Source organism: Eleutherodactylus coqui, chromosome 13 (assembly GCF_035609145.1).
Source record: "Eleutherodactylus coqui strain aEleCoq1 chromosome 13, aEleCoq1.hap1, whole genome shotgun sequence".
Lineage (NCBI taxonomy): Eukaryota > Metazoa > Chordata > Amphibia > Anura > Eleutherodactylidae > Eleutherodactylus > Eleutherodactylus coqui.
In genome coordinates this window covers 28,719,976-28,735,139 of record NC_089849.1, presented here as the reverse complement: position 1 = coordinate 28,735,139, position 15,164 = coordinate 28,719,976, and positions in this window count along the sequence as shown.

The window sequence follows — 15,164 nt, the reverse complement described above, 5'->3', positions numbered from 1 at the left end:
TTTCACCTGACAACCAACATCCAAAGCACCCAGGTTCCAATTCTACACTCTTGGTACATAGTTAATATACATATATGTGTATAATTAATACGTATGTGTATGGAGGTGTAAGTAAGTATGTGAATGTAGTTATACATTTACTGTAAAAGAAAACATTTTACAATTCTGGGCTGCAAGGGGGCTCACAGTTTTCATACACCGAGGGCCCATGATATCCTGAATCCACCCCTGCAGTGGAACATATTAGATCTTTGAAAATAAGGATTGTCCAAGTAAGGGCATACATTACAAGACATCAGAAGGTCACATAGTGGAAGAGAGCAGTTTGGGTAAAGTGTATAATCAGCTTATTGAACATGAAAGTGCACTCCTGAGAGTACTATAGAGGAAAAAGCTTCAACCCTGCTGTATAACAAGTGGAAAAAGTCATATCGTTTGATTAATTGCTTTTTAGCCTCTTATTGCCATTCATTCTACTTTAGAAATAGCAGAGCTGAATGATTTACTGGATGGCAAAAGTCAGGAAAGCCTACATGATGACGGCAGATCTCAAGGAGCCGCCGTCATTGCGGCTCGGCTGCATCGGTACAGATGGGGAAGTTGTCTTATATAATATATAGAATTGAATTGCTTTCTAATCATCCATGCATTCAGCTTAAATTACTGCAACATTAGGCCACATCCACATGGCTGGTCTATGAATTTGTGCTGTATGGATCTGTAATACAATGCCCATATCCTGCCTATACTGAACCTCGGCGCCTCCACTTGTATACGGAGACATTTGTTTTGTAAGAATTAATTTGCTGTGACGGGAATCTCCCTTTATGAACGCAGCTTATCTTATCACTCGCTCAGGGGACCTGCTAGGAACATTTTATCGATCAAACATCCATAAATATTTGTAACAACTTTATTAAAGCAATAGATCTCAACTTTGAAGTTGAGCTTCACTTCTTTGCTGTGTAACGCTTAACACTATATAACATATATACACATTAGTGGATCGATGACTTTTATCTGGATGCCTATAGATTGAGTCTTATGGCTCTCGAACAGCAAAACAACAGTAGGAATCAATGCGTAAAGCTGGTAGACTTTAATCATTTAATCCATTTTATAAGGATTTTTCAGGACTAAAAGAAAAAAAGATCACCAATCCTCGGGAAAAGTCATCAATATCAGATTGTTGGGGTCCCATTTCCAGCACCCCTGCCGATCAGTTGTTTGAAGAGACTGTGGCGTTCGGGGGAGCGCTGCAGCCTCTACACTGAATATAAGCAACAGCGCCATAAACTTTGTAGTGGCAGTGACTGGTACTGTGTGTTGTGGCCCAGAGTTAATTGGCCCCCTGCATAAGTATGAATGTGTTCGTCTTGTGTCGATGTATTATCAGCGTCTTCTATGTGCATGAATTTGATGTGTATTGCAGCACTGAATGGGTTACTGTCTGGGTTTTGTCTGGAAAATGTATCTTGTTGTGTGTCATGTGACCATGTCATATATATGTGATTGCAAGGTGGAATGTGGGAGAGTCTAGTTGATGCAAGTTAGTGAGTTGGTCCTGCAAAGGAGTGTGGAGTCTAGCAACAGTCAAGGAAGCAAGGAGCTTTTGTTGAGTAGGAGAGACTGTGCCTTCTCTTGTGAAGAGCCCCAGGATGGAAAAGGCTGAGTGATTGCAATGTGTGTGCCATTTGCACAATACACCCAGGCCTTCCTGCGATTAACATGGAGGACTGAGAGATTGAGAGGAAACTGCCATGCAGCGCTGAGTGCCTTTTCCTAAAAACGTGCGTGTTGACCAGTAGAGAGTTGGAGAGAGAGTGGCCGGGAACAAAACCCCACAGATAACTGGGACTGTGGACTCGTCTGCCATCCTGTGATTCCTCCCTGTTACACCACTAATTTGCCTGCAGCAGTGTCCTGATGGTTTATGTAAAGTGTTGGACTGTTAACCTTTGTTACAAGCAAACGAGCACTGCTGACCATTCCCGGTTTTGCTCCGAAATGTTTCCCTGTGTGTAAACTACTTTATTTAACCATCCAGATTCACCACAGAGGATGGAACGGTGGCATCACGAGTGACAAAACGGACTTAAGGTAAACCACATCTTGGGTTACCCTGTGAAACTCCCCCCAGCAGTAACTTGGTCGGGTCCTGAGCTGCCCCCAGGGGGGGAGATGGTAGAGCCCAGTGACAAGGCCTCAATCTACCCCGCTGTGTCCTCGGCTGTGGGCCCGCTCCTTGGACGCTGAAACTTCTTCTCAATCCCATTCTCTTGATTGGAATTAAAGGGGTTGTCTCGCGAAATCAAGTGGGGTTATACACTTCTGTATGGCCATATTAATGCACTTTGTAATATACATCGTGCATTAAATATGAGCCATACAGAAGTTATTCACTTACCTGCTCCGTTGCTAGCGTCCCCGTCGCCATGGTTCCGTCTAATTTCGGTGTCTTCTTGCTTTTTTAGACGCGCTTGTGCTGTGCGGTCTCCTCCCTTCGGCTCTGCTCGGCAGCATTGGCGTTTTGGCCCCGCCCCCTTGTACGCGTCATCGCGTAGCTCCGCCCCGTCACGTGCCGATTCCAGCCAATCAGGAGGCTGGAACCGGCACACATCATGGGGCGGAGCTACGCGATGATGCGTACAAGGGGGCGGAGCCAAAACGCCGATGCTGCCGAGCAGAGCCGAAGGGAGAAGACCGCACAGCGCAAGCGCATCTAAAAAAGCAAGAAGACACCGAAATTAGACGGAACCATGGCGACGGGGACGCTAGCAACGAAGCAGGTAAGTGAATAACTTCTGTATGGCTCATATTTAATGCACGATGTATATTACAAAGTGCATTAATATGACCATACAGAAGTGTATAACCCCACTTGATTTCGCGAGACAACCCCTTTAACCTACACAAAAACCATGTAACCAGTGGGCATGACATCACAGGCCTAAGAAGCTGCCACAGCTCTTACTTGAGCATGGCGGCTTCATCATACAGCTGATTGACAGGGTTTCTGGGATTTACCCCCACCATCTGATATTGATGAGGTAATGCCCATTCACACAAGTGTATTTTCTGGACATATTACGTGCATATTCTTTATGGACATAATACGGACAGCATACAACACCACTGATTTGCATCGCTGTATTCAGATGTGCTTTATTTACATTCAATAAAAAATTGCAGCAGGTCCTATCTTGGTCTTTATCATGCACAGAAATCGCCCATTAGAGTCTATGAGATCGAATAAAAATGTAGCAAATACACAGTTTTATACGTATTTGCTGCAATTTTTTGTGCATGTTGCCAGAGGACAGTGGGAAAAAAGTGATATCATTTGTGCCTTCTTTTTTTTTTTGGCACTTTAAAATCGCAGTGAATACCAATGCAACGCGGACGTAAAAAAAAAATTGCATATGCGCCAAAACCGCACATACACCCTCAATGAAAATGAAGCGTTTTCCACGTACCCAAATTGCATACGCCTCTGTGAATGGGGCCTTATCCTGAAGCTAGGTCATCAATATTTTAGTAATAGATAGCCCATTTAAATAAACCAAAATGCTCCACACTTGTTGGCAAAGCAAATTTAGAAGTGGTCTGGCAACAAATAAGATTGTTTTCACATGGCCGCTTGATTCATGAGTTACATGTACATTACTATGGAGATGTGCGCCCCTCCTTCCCTGCATCTTTTATGCAGCACCAAAAGTCAGCTGTTGTCAGCAGCACATCACTCTGTGTCAACGGGCTGCATGTGTCCGAATATTGGTATGGACAGATACAGTAGTGCTCATCACTCCGTGTAATTGGAGCTGAATGAGCCCCGATTGACTTGCAAAAACAACGCTCAGGTCTCGTTCCTGGCAGCAAATCTGCAAGTATAACAAGACCTTAACTCAACATTTCCTACTAGGATTTGAAATTGGCTTTTTTTAAATCAAACAACCACTTTAAGATTTTCTGTTCATGTGAACAAAGAGACCCAACCTAGACCATTCTTCCTCCAGCTGACTTTACAAGTGGCTCTATGCATTTGGGTAGGTAACATTCTCCTGGCATCCTCCAAACCAGGTTGATATAAGACTCTGGCAGGTGGTGGCGACTGATTCATCGCTCCAGAGGACTCTATTCCAGTCTTCAAATTCTTTAGATTTTTGCATTGTATCTAGGGGAGAAACCACAGTGTAATCAGGTTTCTACTTAAGAATGACAATACATGCATATGATTATGCAAAACTAGGGATGCAACCAGGAATTGGGGTTTAAAAGCCTGCAGTCATTCATTCAGGAGTAATATGAAAAAGAGATGTAGAATGTAGAGTACAGTGAATGGCAATGTTTTCAGAGACCCTCATCTAGTAATATGTTGGACCTCCTTTGTCCTTCACAATAGCAGCAATTTGTTGCTGTGTTCATCCACAAGTATGAGAGGACCCAGGGTGTGCTGTGAAAACATGTCCAACCCCATTACTCCACCTATACCAGCCTCACAGGAAGGGGTCATCAATTCATGCTGCTTGTGACAAATTCTGACCTCCCATCAGCAAGAGAAATCTGGATTCATCTGACCAGGCAATGTTTTTCCCACTGCTCAGTGATACGATTATTGCGCTATTTTTCCCGCTGGAGTCTCTCCTTCCTGTTTCTCTGAAGTATCAATATGCTGGAACTTGTTTTCTGCTGTTATAGCCCATCCAAGCTGAGGAATGATGAGTTGTGCATTCGGACATGGTGGTGGATAACCAGCGTTGTATTCAGTTGCAGTTTACTTGACTGTGCACTGCTAGAATGCTTCTTGACATCCTCTTCTGACCCCTTTCTTCGGCAGAGTTGTTTCCATCCACAGGATCCTCTTTCACTGGAGGTTTCTCCTCGATCACACCATTTTTAGTATACTTTCCACACTGCTGCAGGAGAAAATTTTACAAGACTCGCAGAGAAATCCTGACCCCGGCTAGTCTAGCACCAATGACCAGATCTCGTTGGAAGTCGCTCATGTAATTGGATTTTCCCACACAGGGAAGCTCCAATTGTGAAAGGACAGGTGCCGGGGGGGGGGGGGCTAGCTAAAAACTCGTAGACAGCTATTATACTACTGCGGGCTCAGATACCGCAGTTCTGATCTAGTGTAGCTTTAAATAATGCAGTCACCATATAATCATCAGATACTAGTTCTACACAGGGATAGTGATTACAGTGCAGTTACCTACAGTGATCACTGTTGGCGTCTTGTCTGATTGATGTCGTTAACATTCTCTTGTTGTAAAAATGATTAATCTCTGCGCATTCTCCTGATCCTAGCCTCAATGCTCCCTCTCAGTGCCTTCCCATAGTAATAATGCTTGCATTTGTATTCAAAACTGTACTAGTACTAGTGCCCACTGTTGTGCCCTGCAGAGTAATAGTGCCTTAAATACAGTAAAGGTACGTTCACACATAGCAGAATTGCGGAAAATCACCACCAAAATCTGTGTCAATTTACGCGCTAAAATTCACTATATGTGCATGTATCCTTATATTTTTCCCCTAGTATCTATCACTAATTCCCCTGCAGAGTTCCCCTTATGGTCACAGTGGCCCTCTTCTGTGTCCTCTGCATGGTCATGTTGTCCCCCCTTCTGCAGCACCTCATGCTGAGAGCAAACCCCCTTCTGTACACCCACCCATGCTCAGGTTGGCCTTCCTTCTGTGCCCCCCCCCCCCCCCCATGCGGAGTGTGGATCTCCTTCTGTGTCCTGTACATGGTCATGTTGGCTCCTCTTCTGCACCCCCTCATGCTGAGAGCGGACTCCCTTCTGTACACCCACCCATGCTCAGCTTGGCCTTCCTTCTGTGCCCCCCTCCCTCATGTGGAGTGTGGACCCCCTTCTGCAACCTCCACCCCAGCTTAGTGTGACCTCTCTTGTATATTCCCCTTCATTCTGAGTTTGAACCCCTTCTGCAAACTCCCATGCACCGTGTATCCACCTACCATGCTGCATGCGGTCCCCCTTCTCTTCCTGTAGTCAAACAGCCCCCCCCCCCCCCAAAAAAAGCTCAGGCAAGGAAGAATACAGGCTCCTGCATTACTCACGCTGCCTATGGCAGCATCTCTGGGGCATAGCACTGATCGGCTCCTCCCCGCTCTCCACAGCACATACACTCTCCTGCTCTCAGTACAGTCTATGTGCTCTGGAGAGGGCGGAGGAGCTGGTCTGTGCTATGCTCCAAGACACTATGAGAGACTATAGCACTGCAGTATAATAAAGCAGCCTGTAATCTTCATGGTCAGTACTTTGGGAGGGGCTGTGACTGTTGTAAGGGGGGCCCTTGGACCCCCAAGGCTTAGGAGCTGGATTGTAATTGTAAACCTTATAGACATGTGACTGGCAGGTGCCTTTAATACTAGAGATGAGCGAACGTACTCGTTTCGAGTACTTACGCGCCTGAGTACCGCCATTTTCGAGTACTTCAGTACTCGGGTGAAAAGATTCGGGGGGCGCCGGGGGGCGGGGAGAGGCGTGGCGGTGCGGGGGGTAGCAGCGGGGAACAGGGGGGAGCCCTCTCTCTCTCCCTCTCCCCCCCACTCCCCACTGCTACCCCCCATGCCGCCACGGCGCCCCCCGAATTTTTTCGCCCGAGTACGGAAGTACTCGGAAATCGCGGTATTCGGCCGAAAAAGGGGCATGGCCGAGCACGTTCGCTCATCTCTATTTAATACCCATTCACTGATCATGTTGACTTGAAGGGTAGAGTAACCTTAAAGACTACCTCCAGCTATAATTAGATTATCACTCGTTAAGGCCTGAATGCTAATGCTAGGAAAAAGGGGTTGTGCCTCTTATTTGGTGGCAGAGGATTTGAACATCAACATTTCCCTAGTACCTTTGCCTAGTATCACATGACCAAGCAAAGAGTTTGTGTTTTCCGACCCCATTGAAAACAAAGGGGCGATGCATTCTGAGCGCACACGCAGAGATAGGACATGCTACGATTTTTTCCCCACCCCACGATGCAGAAAAATAAATGGATAAATAAATTGTTCATGCATATGACCACATTCAAAAGAACGGGGTTCATATTCTTGCATCTTGCAACGCACAAATCTTGCGCGCTTTTTTCAGCCGCGTGGAAGCGGCCTAATGGGGTCAAGAGAGCGAGTTGTCCCAACAACATGAGTCCGGCTTCACGTACTTTACCCCTGTAATTGTACTTTTTTCCTGTGTATCTCAGATCTCCGCTGTAACCGGGCAAAAATGCCTCTAAACAAACAACTGCAGATAGCTATGAGTGATTAGATGATCAGTGTACAATGCAATTACACAAGACTACCAACATATCGGCGATTACTCTGCTCCTTAAATCATTTTGAAAGCAATTTCATGGCTGAAAAAGTTTGAAAAATGAATGTAAAAAATGTTATAGGAACATCGGCTTATTAATTAATTGTAACTCTTACCAAGTCCTATATTGTGCTGTGTTAAAAGTGCTACACTAAGGATTGTCTGAGCTAATTTGTTTCCCTTTTATTACTGTACAATCTACCAGTCAGCAGTAGATAAGGCCGCGATCATAAGGGGCAGTTCTGTAGGTGCCGCTCCTGGCCAAGGAGGAAAAAACTCAATGGATAGACTTAGTGTGGCCATACAGTTTAGCCATAGGTTGTCCAAACTCACCAATTTCAGGGGGAATAGCCAATCATCTAATGTGTACGGTGGCCTCCTGACTTCCTCCCCAATGGCAGATGTCAGGGGTGTTAAGAATAGGGCCGTTGGATTTCAACTGCGCAATTCTTTTGTTCTCGAGAGATAAGCCCTTGCCAGAAATGTCCGTCAGTGGTTTTCTCCACTTCTTCCATTTACAACACATGCATGCTTAGCTGAGTCTGCATGTGTGTAGTGGTGTCAAATGAGATGACCGCTATCAAAAATGCATGGGCAACCTTGGAGCCATAATCTGCTCATGTTCATGATGAACCCTATGTAAGCTTCTATAGAGACTCATTACAACTCAAAGTCTATGCAGCTTTGTCAAACCTTGCATACGGTACAATGTCTAATTACACTGTCTTAAGTACATAATCCTAATGCAAGAGGATTAATTAAAAGCTGTTAAGTGCATCCTATCTCTCATGCAGAGTGCACTGTCTTCAAGATATTTTGGGTGGATATTACATAGGATGTGATAGTGGGCTCCACAGAGTAGCCCCCAAGCTCAATGGTGGATTAAAATATTGGCACTTTGTGTGGCTCCCCCGTGACACGGATCCTAGGGATCTTTCCTGGGTCTGTATTTATTTAGGAGGTCTGGTCTGGGTATGTATTTAGAGTGTCTGTTCAGAGGGTCCGGGTTCTAGTGACTATTAGTTTAGGGGGAGTCGATATTTATTCCTGGCTCTGTTTTCATCCTGGGGCTTGGAGTAGGGTCTGAATTTGTGTTATTATAGATGCTGGAGATGGCTTCAGTAGTGAGGGATCAAAGATCTCTCAACAGGGAACTTTTAAGTCATCAGGAAAAGTCATCATGGTGGACAGGGCCTGCTGGAGAAGAAAATGAAAGAGCATCTACATGCAAATGATATCACCTACAAGTCACTAAATTTATAGAGGATCTCACTACTCTTCTGACATGTGCATTATAGTAAATTCTTGTATTGCACAGCAAGTCATCTATGTAGGCCTAATCTAAATGACAACTGGATGCTGCTGTTCCATTGTGAGAACTATGTACACTTACAGCCTGATACTGTAAACAATGATTGAACAGTGCTTATGTCTAGGGACACAGGGCTTGGACAAGGGGAATGGTAACAACCAAATTTAAAAATGGCAGCACACAAAGGTGGTGTTGACTATAGGCACAGCATTGCAAGGTGCCAGTGGGGAAAAGAGGGAGCAGCCCAGGGCCTATGGTCTACCTAATCTGCCACTACCCAAGCTGAACAGAGCCTGTGTGCTGCCACACTAGGAAGAATTGTGGCCATACAGTACTTCCAATTGTCAGGTTCCTACCATTCCATTGGATGCCATACTACACAATATCTCTGTAATACAGTGCTATGCAGAGGCATCGCGTAGTGCCTATGACCTTGCCTTGTGCAGAAGACCTTAGGGTATATTCACAAAGGATGTGAATGCTGTGGATAACTTAAAGGGGTATTCTGGTACTTTTACCACTGATGACCTATCATCAAGACAGGACATCAGTAACTGATTGATGGGTGCTCGTCAAGTAGCTGATGGTTCAGCCTGCTAACAGTGCAACAGGCCAGACATCATCCGAGGTGGTCAGAGAAGGACGTGTAATAGTAGTATTCATTCCCACTGATATCAAGGGGGGCGCTGTCTCCTATTAAACCTCTGGCTCCACGTTGCAGTCAGGATCAGACGTCCAACCCCGACTTCAATAAAGAGATGGAAGTATAAAAGGAAGCACTACTCCCATTGACTTCAATGGGTGTCAAGCCAACTATTATACTTCCTGCCCTGACCACTAATGCTGACATCCAGCTTGCTGCACTGGCAGGGGGGCGAATGATCAACTCAGCGATGGGGATCACGATTGTCCGGCTCAGAATACCCCTTTAAATATTATACCACTGATATTTTAGTGGTCAGTCGGCTCACTTTAGATACTAGAGCCCTCATTTCTTTCTATAGAAATTCTTGAATGCCAGATGAACAATTACTGTGATCTATGAATAATAACTTAAGAGGTGAATTCCAAAGTTGCGCTAATCCTTTTATCACCTTGGATACTCCATAAAATTACTCATGTATTGTTAAAGAATCACAAAAGCTTCTTCTCCATTTTGGTACATTTAGAACCAACTCAAAATATTTTATTGTTTGACATTAAAAAAAATAGTGTGAAATACAGAGAAGTATATAAAAGTCTTAATCGTACAGCTTATTGGTGGAAAATGATTTAGTTAATACGGATACATCTACGGAAAATCGTTACAATAGACAATACAGTACTCTCCCGTAGTCAGAATGTCCATTGCAGATTTAGTTAGGGCCCCTTCATACGGGTGGATTTCCTGTTTATATTCAGTCTGTAGTTTTACACTTGGACCCAATGAGTTAATGTTAAAGCCTCATTCCCCATGAAGTAACATAACTAATCAGCATATTCTCACCTCTCCCTGCTGTGTCCCGCCCCACACAATAGCATCCATGTTCACTGCAAGTTTTTTGCGCACCCTGTTTTCTATGGGCTGTGACAAAACCAACATCACTAGGCCCTTCTTGCGTTTTTTTCACTCATGAAAAGCGGATGACACATGGATGCAATACAGACATAAAACACACATACGCAGCAAAAATGCATATAGCATGCGCACGAGGTGACAATGGTTTTCACAGTCCTGTTGATTGTATCTAGCCAGCGTGTTCTTTGGCGTCCTCCTTTTCCGGATCCACTGACTGTGCCGAGCATTAATGTTGTTTCCAGAGAGTTGGCTTGTATGACATGACCAAAGTATGAAAGCCATTGTTTGGTGATTTTGCTTTCTAGTGATACTTTTGGTCTGACACGGTCTAGGATCGCCTTATTTGTGACCATCACTGTCCATGCTATGCGCACCTATGTACGCACGTGCTCATGTGAATGCACCCTAAGGCCACCTGCAGATGGGCGGGTTGGATCCGGCGGCGAGGATTCTCGCCGCGGGACCCAACCCGAGCGCATGCAGGGACCAGCGCTTACTCACCCGCGCCCGGCTTGCCGGGCAGCCGGCGCATGCGCAGACCGGAGCCGGCGGCGGGTGAGTGACATTTCTGTGCGAGCCCCGCACAGAAATAGAGCATGCCGCGATTTGTTTGCCGAGTAATATTACGCGCGGCAAAATCGCAGCCGTCTGCATAGGATTGCGTTTGTTAACACAATCCTATGCAGGCTTCCAGTGGCGGAAATTCCGCGGGAAATCCTGCCGCGGAATTTCCGCTCGTGTGCAGGCGGCCTAAAGGTGCGGATTTGCTGTGGACTTTTCACCCCATGTGAGGGCAGCCTAAAAGATCATTTCACAATTAAAGTTTCCATGAAATCCCATTAATGGGATGAAGGTGGAGAAAGACGAAATATCACTTTGTGTCCTCTTCCCTATTTCTCTAGAGATTATTACTGGCAGTGCAAGATAGAATTGTTTGGTTCCTACATACAACACTAACAATTTGTGTATTTGGCCCAAAAGGTTGCACAACTCTAATTTTAAACCTTTTATTATATGTATACTTTCTAGTTTAACCACTTTTTTAAAGTTATCAAAAGGGCAAATACAAAGAAACTGGTGCAGTATTATGCAGTGTTCAAGAGCATTTCACAAATTTTTCTTAATGTTTCCGAAGGGTTAAAAGCAGCCATATAAATTGCATTCTAGTTTCAGACTTGTAATTGCAGCTTAGGAGACATTGTGTGGTTATATAACCTTTTATAAATAGACCCTAACGAACAGTGAACCATATTATCAGGTTATTCTTCAGACTTCATTGTAGCACTTAGACAGCCCATACTCCAATTTGGCTCCTTTTTTATACCTGATCACATGAACACTTCCCAAAGTTCATTTATTCAGTGCAGTTTATGCAGGATTTCATGTTTTTTTTTTTATTTTCACAAGTGGACCTTTTCATGCAGGAGATTTGGGTCAGATACTGATTCTCTCCCGACTTCACCATAAACATGCTTTATTTCAATGAGGAGAGGGGAGAAATCAGACACTTCTGTAGTACTGCATCAGAGACAAATGTACTCATTGACAAAAAATACAATTCATTAGATTCCAACCACTCCTTCTTGGTACAACTATGTGTGTTCATGTAATGATGATATATATAAGTGATTATAAGATTAGAGCGAAAAGATACGTTTATGGGGAAAACTGTACAATTCAGAGGAGGCTCTAGTACCCCATCAGGATGCCTCTAGCCTGGATACACGATGTGATCCGAGTGGGCATGAAGGCTCTAGTACCCTGTTGCACCGCCTCTAGCTTGAATACAAGATGTGATACAGGCAGGCATGGAGGCTGTAGTACCCTGTTGGGCTGACTCTAGTCTGGATACATGATGAGACACAGGTGGGCATGGAGGTTCTAGTACCCTGTTGGGCCACCTTTAGCCTGGATACAAGATGTGATACGGGCGGGCATGGAGGTTCTAGTACCCTGTTGGGCCACCTCTAGCTTAGATATGTGATAAGATACGGGTGGGCATGGAGGCTCTAGTACCCTGTTGTACTGCCTCTAGCTTGGGTACATGATAAGATATGGGCGGGCATGGAGGCATAAAGGTTCCGTATGTTATCCTGCAGTATATTTGCCCGAGGATGTTACAACTGGGCCTCTAGCTTTGGCAGTCTACTATTGTGCAGGATCTAATGTCCCAGTGGGTCCCATAAATGCTCAATCATCAATAAATCTGCTGACAGCGCAGGCCAATGAAATGAGGCAACCTGGCAGAGACATCCCTGTGACCCCCTTGTGGGTGCGGCTGAGCATTACTCTGCTGAAAAATGCATCTTGGAAGCTGCCATGAGAGGAACACATGTGGCTGCAGGATGTCCTGAATATATCGCTGAGCTGCCATTGTCCATTGTACCACTACTAGGGGTGACTGACTGTCATATGTGATGGCCCCAGAGATCATCACACCAGCAGGGGGCAGTGTGCTGCTCCACAGCAAAGGCAGAATTGAGGCGTTCACCATGCAGCCTCAATATTTGAACACGACCATCATCAGCTCCCAAATAGAATCTGGCTTCATCTTTACAAGTGATACGGTTCCAGTCAATAGCAGAAACACCATCACTACAAACAAAAGTGAGGGTGTTGGGGTATTATGGCCCCCATTACATGTCTTGTCATTGAGACCAAATTCCCTTCTGCTAAGCACCTTGAAATGGTCTGGGCAGAGACAGGGTTCCGTAATGAAGGTGGCACCTGTATATGGATGGTGGACAACAAACCCGTTGGATCTGTTCGTGTTTGTCAGTGTATCAAATGATCCTCTCTACTGGTGGTCTGTCTGAGGCATCGGGAGCCTGTTCGCCGTGTGCGCGTGCCCTCATGTAACAACTGCTTCCAACATCTCTTAGCGCTCTAGATGGCGGGCAATTCATCAAAATAACCATCTTGCTTCTCATTCCAATGATGCACCCTACTAACTGGTCAAAATGTCTTGGTGTCATAGAAGATGTCTAGCAGTCAGTGATCTCTCAACAAGAGGTACATAAGGGGCATATTCACACCATAAAAATACAACAATATCAGACCAATTACAAAATCTCCATTGCATGACACTGTATGCTTTAACCCATTAAGGACCAGGCACAGTAAATATACGGCGCCTGGTCCTGGGCTTAAAGCCCCGCTGATAGTAAAATTATGGTGAGGCTTTAAGCCTCCTGTCTCTGCAATCAATTAGAGGCAGGACGGGTTGTCAGCTGTTAGTAACAGCTTATAACCCGGAGGAGAAGGCAGGAGGGTTTTTTAACTGCCTTTTCCTTCCCCGAGTACACAGCGCTCAGTCAGCACTGTGTACTGAAAAGTGAAAGTGGGAGTGTAACTTCCACTACAGGAGCCTGGAGGTCATGGGATTCTCTGCTATAGCAGAGCTGCAGGGTTGTACAAGACCCTGATCAGCTCTGCCAGTGACTAATGTCACTCCCGGGGTTGGTTACCCTGTAACTGGGGCTCCTATGGATGCCCCAGCTACAGTGGGAAAATGTCAAATAAAAAAAAACAAAAACATGTGAATGTCCCTCAGAGGTCTTACATGGCGTCATGGGGGACATAGATAGTAAAAAACATAATTACATATATCAGTAAAACAAAATTACAGAATAAAATAACAATATATACATAAGAAAGAAAATAACTCAAAGCCAACACCAACCAAAACCGTCGCTGTAAGCGCCCTGTAATCCAAAAAAATAGATATTATATATAAAAATGTCCGAATCAAATAGAGGAACCCGTTCCCGTACTTTATTTTAGCATAAATATACTAATTTAAAAAAAATAATAAAAATTCAAAAAATAATTTTTTTTAGCTTTTTATCCCCAATAAAACTAAAAAACGGGGAAAAAGTCAGTAAAAAAGATATTTTAAAAAAAATCGCCCGATATGTCACGGAAAACAAAATGCAGCAAAAATAATTTTGGTAGCTAAAGTAAAAAAAATAGGGCAGTAAAACTACAACATGGGTAAAATCCCTAAAAAGTGTCTGGTCCTTAAAGGGTTAAGCAACAACACCCCCCCACGCACACACACAAGGAGGCTATTAGATGTATAATGGGTATTAATATTCAATAGCTACTTTTTGTTTCTACATGATATCTTGTGTTCAGATCGTAAGCTTCACTGGTAAATGGGCTAATGTAAAAAAAAAAGAAGCATGTCATTATGGAATAGTAGCCGAGACATCTGTTGTGTGTGAACAATGTGAAAGGACACGAGTAAATCATTGAAAATACACGCAAGAGTCTGGTTCATGAGCTTTCAGTGTAGACTTGCATGTGGTAGTTTATACATAGTTTTCCATAACCAGGTTTAGATTCTGTAATCTTTTCTACTCTAGGACTCTGAATCTGACTTTTTGGAACAAATGTTTTGGTTGGGAACAGCTGGGGTATTGCAGTATTATTGGTGGTATTTCAGGATACGATGCAAGAGGCGGCTTTACAAAGATAAAGTATTTAAGAACAGAAACCTACAAGTAAATAGTATGTTAACGAGAAAACAACCTTGGCCATAGCTAGTAAGAGGTGGTTCTGTGGTAAACTGAATCCTAGGATTAATACTTTGCATTTAACATGAAATAACCGTGTCAGAAAATCAATATCAATAATGCTGCAGACAAATCAGTCCTGTGGAATTGAAAAATAAATCAAAAGTTATAGAGTTTGTCTTTAAAGCATTAACAATTCACTTTCAGTGATCAATAGCCCACTCAGTCTCAAGAACACTGGTTCCCTGTTACTCATGTGTTCCTTTAAATGAAACAATCCTTAACCCAGGTTCGAGTGACCCAAAACCTTCATAAAGTGCTATGTCCATACAGTTAGTCCATTACCGGTAGTTATCAGACCTGCTATAGAAGATAGGGCTAAGTCTCTTTCAGGTGTAAACACCTATCTGTTGGAGGCCGGCCATACTCACGGATGCATTGTTTGG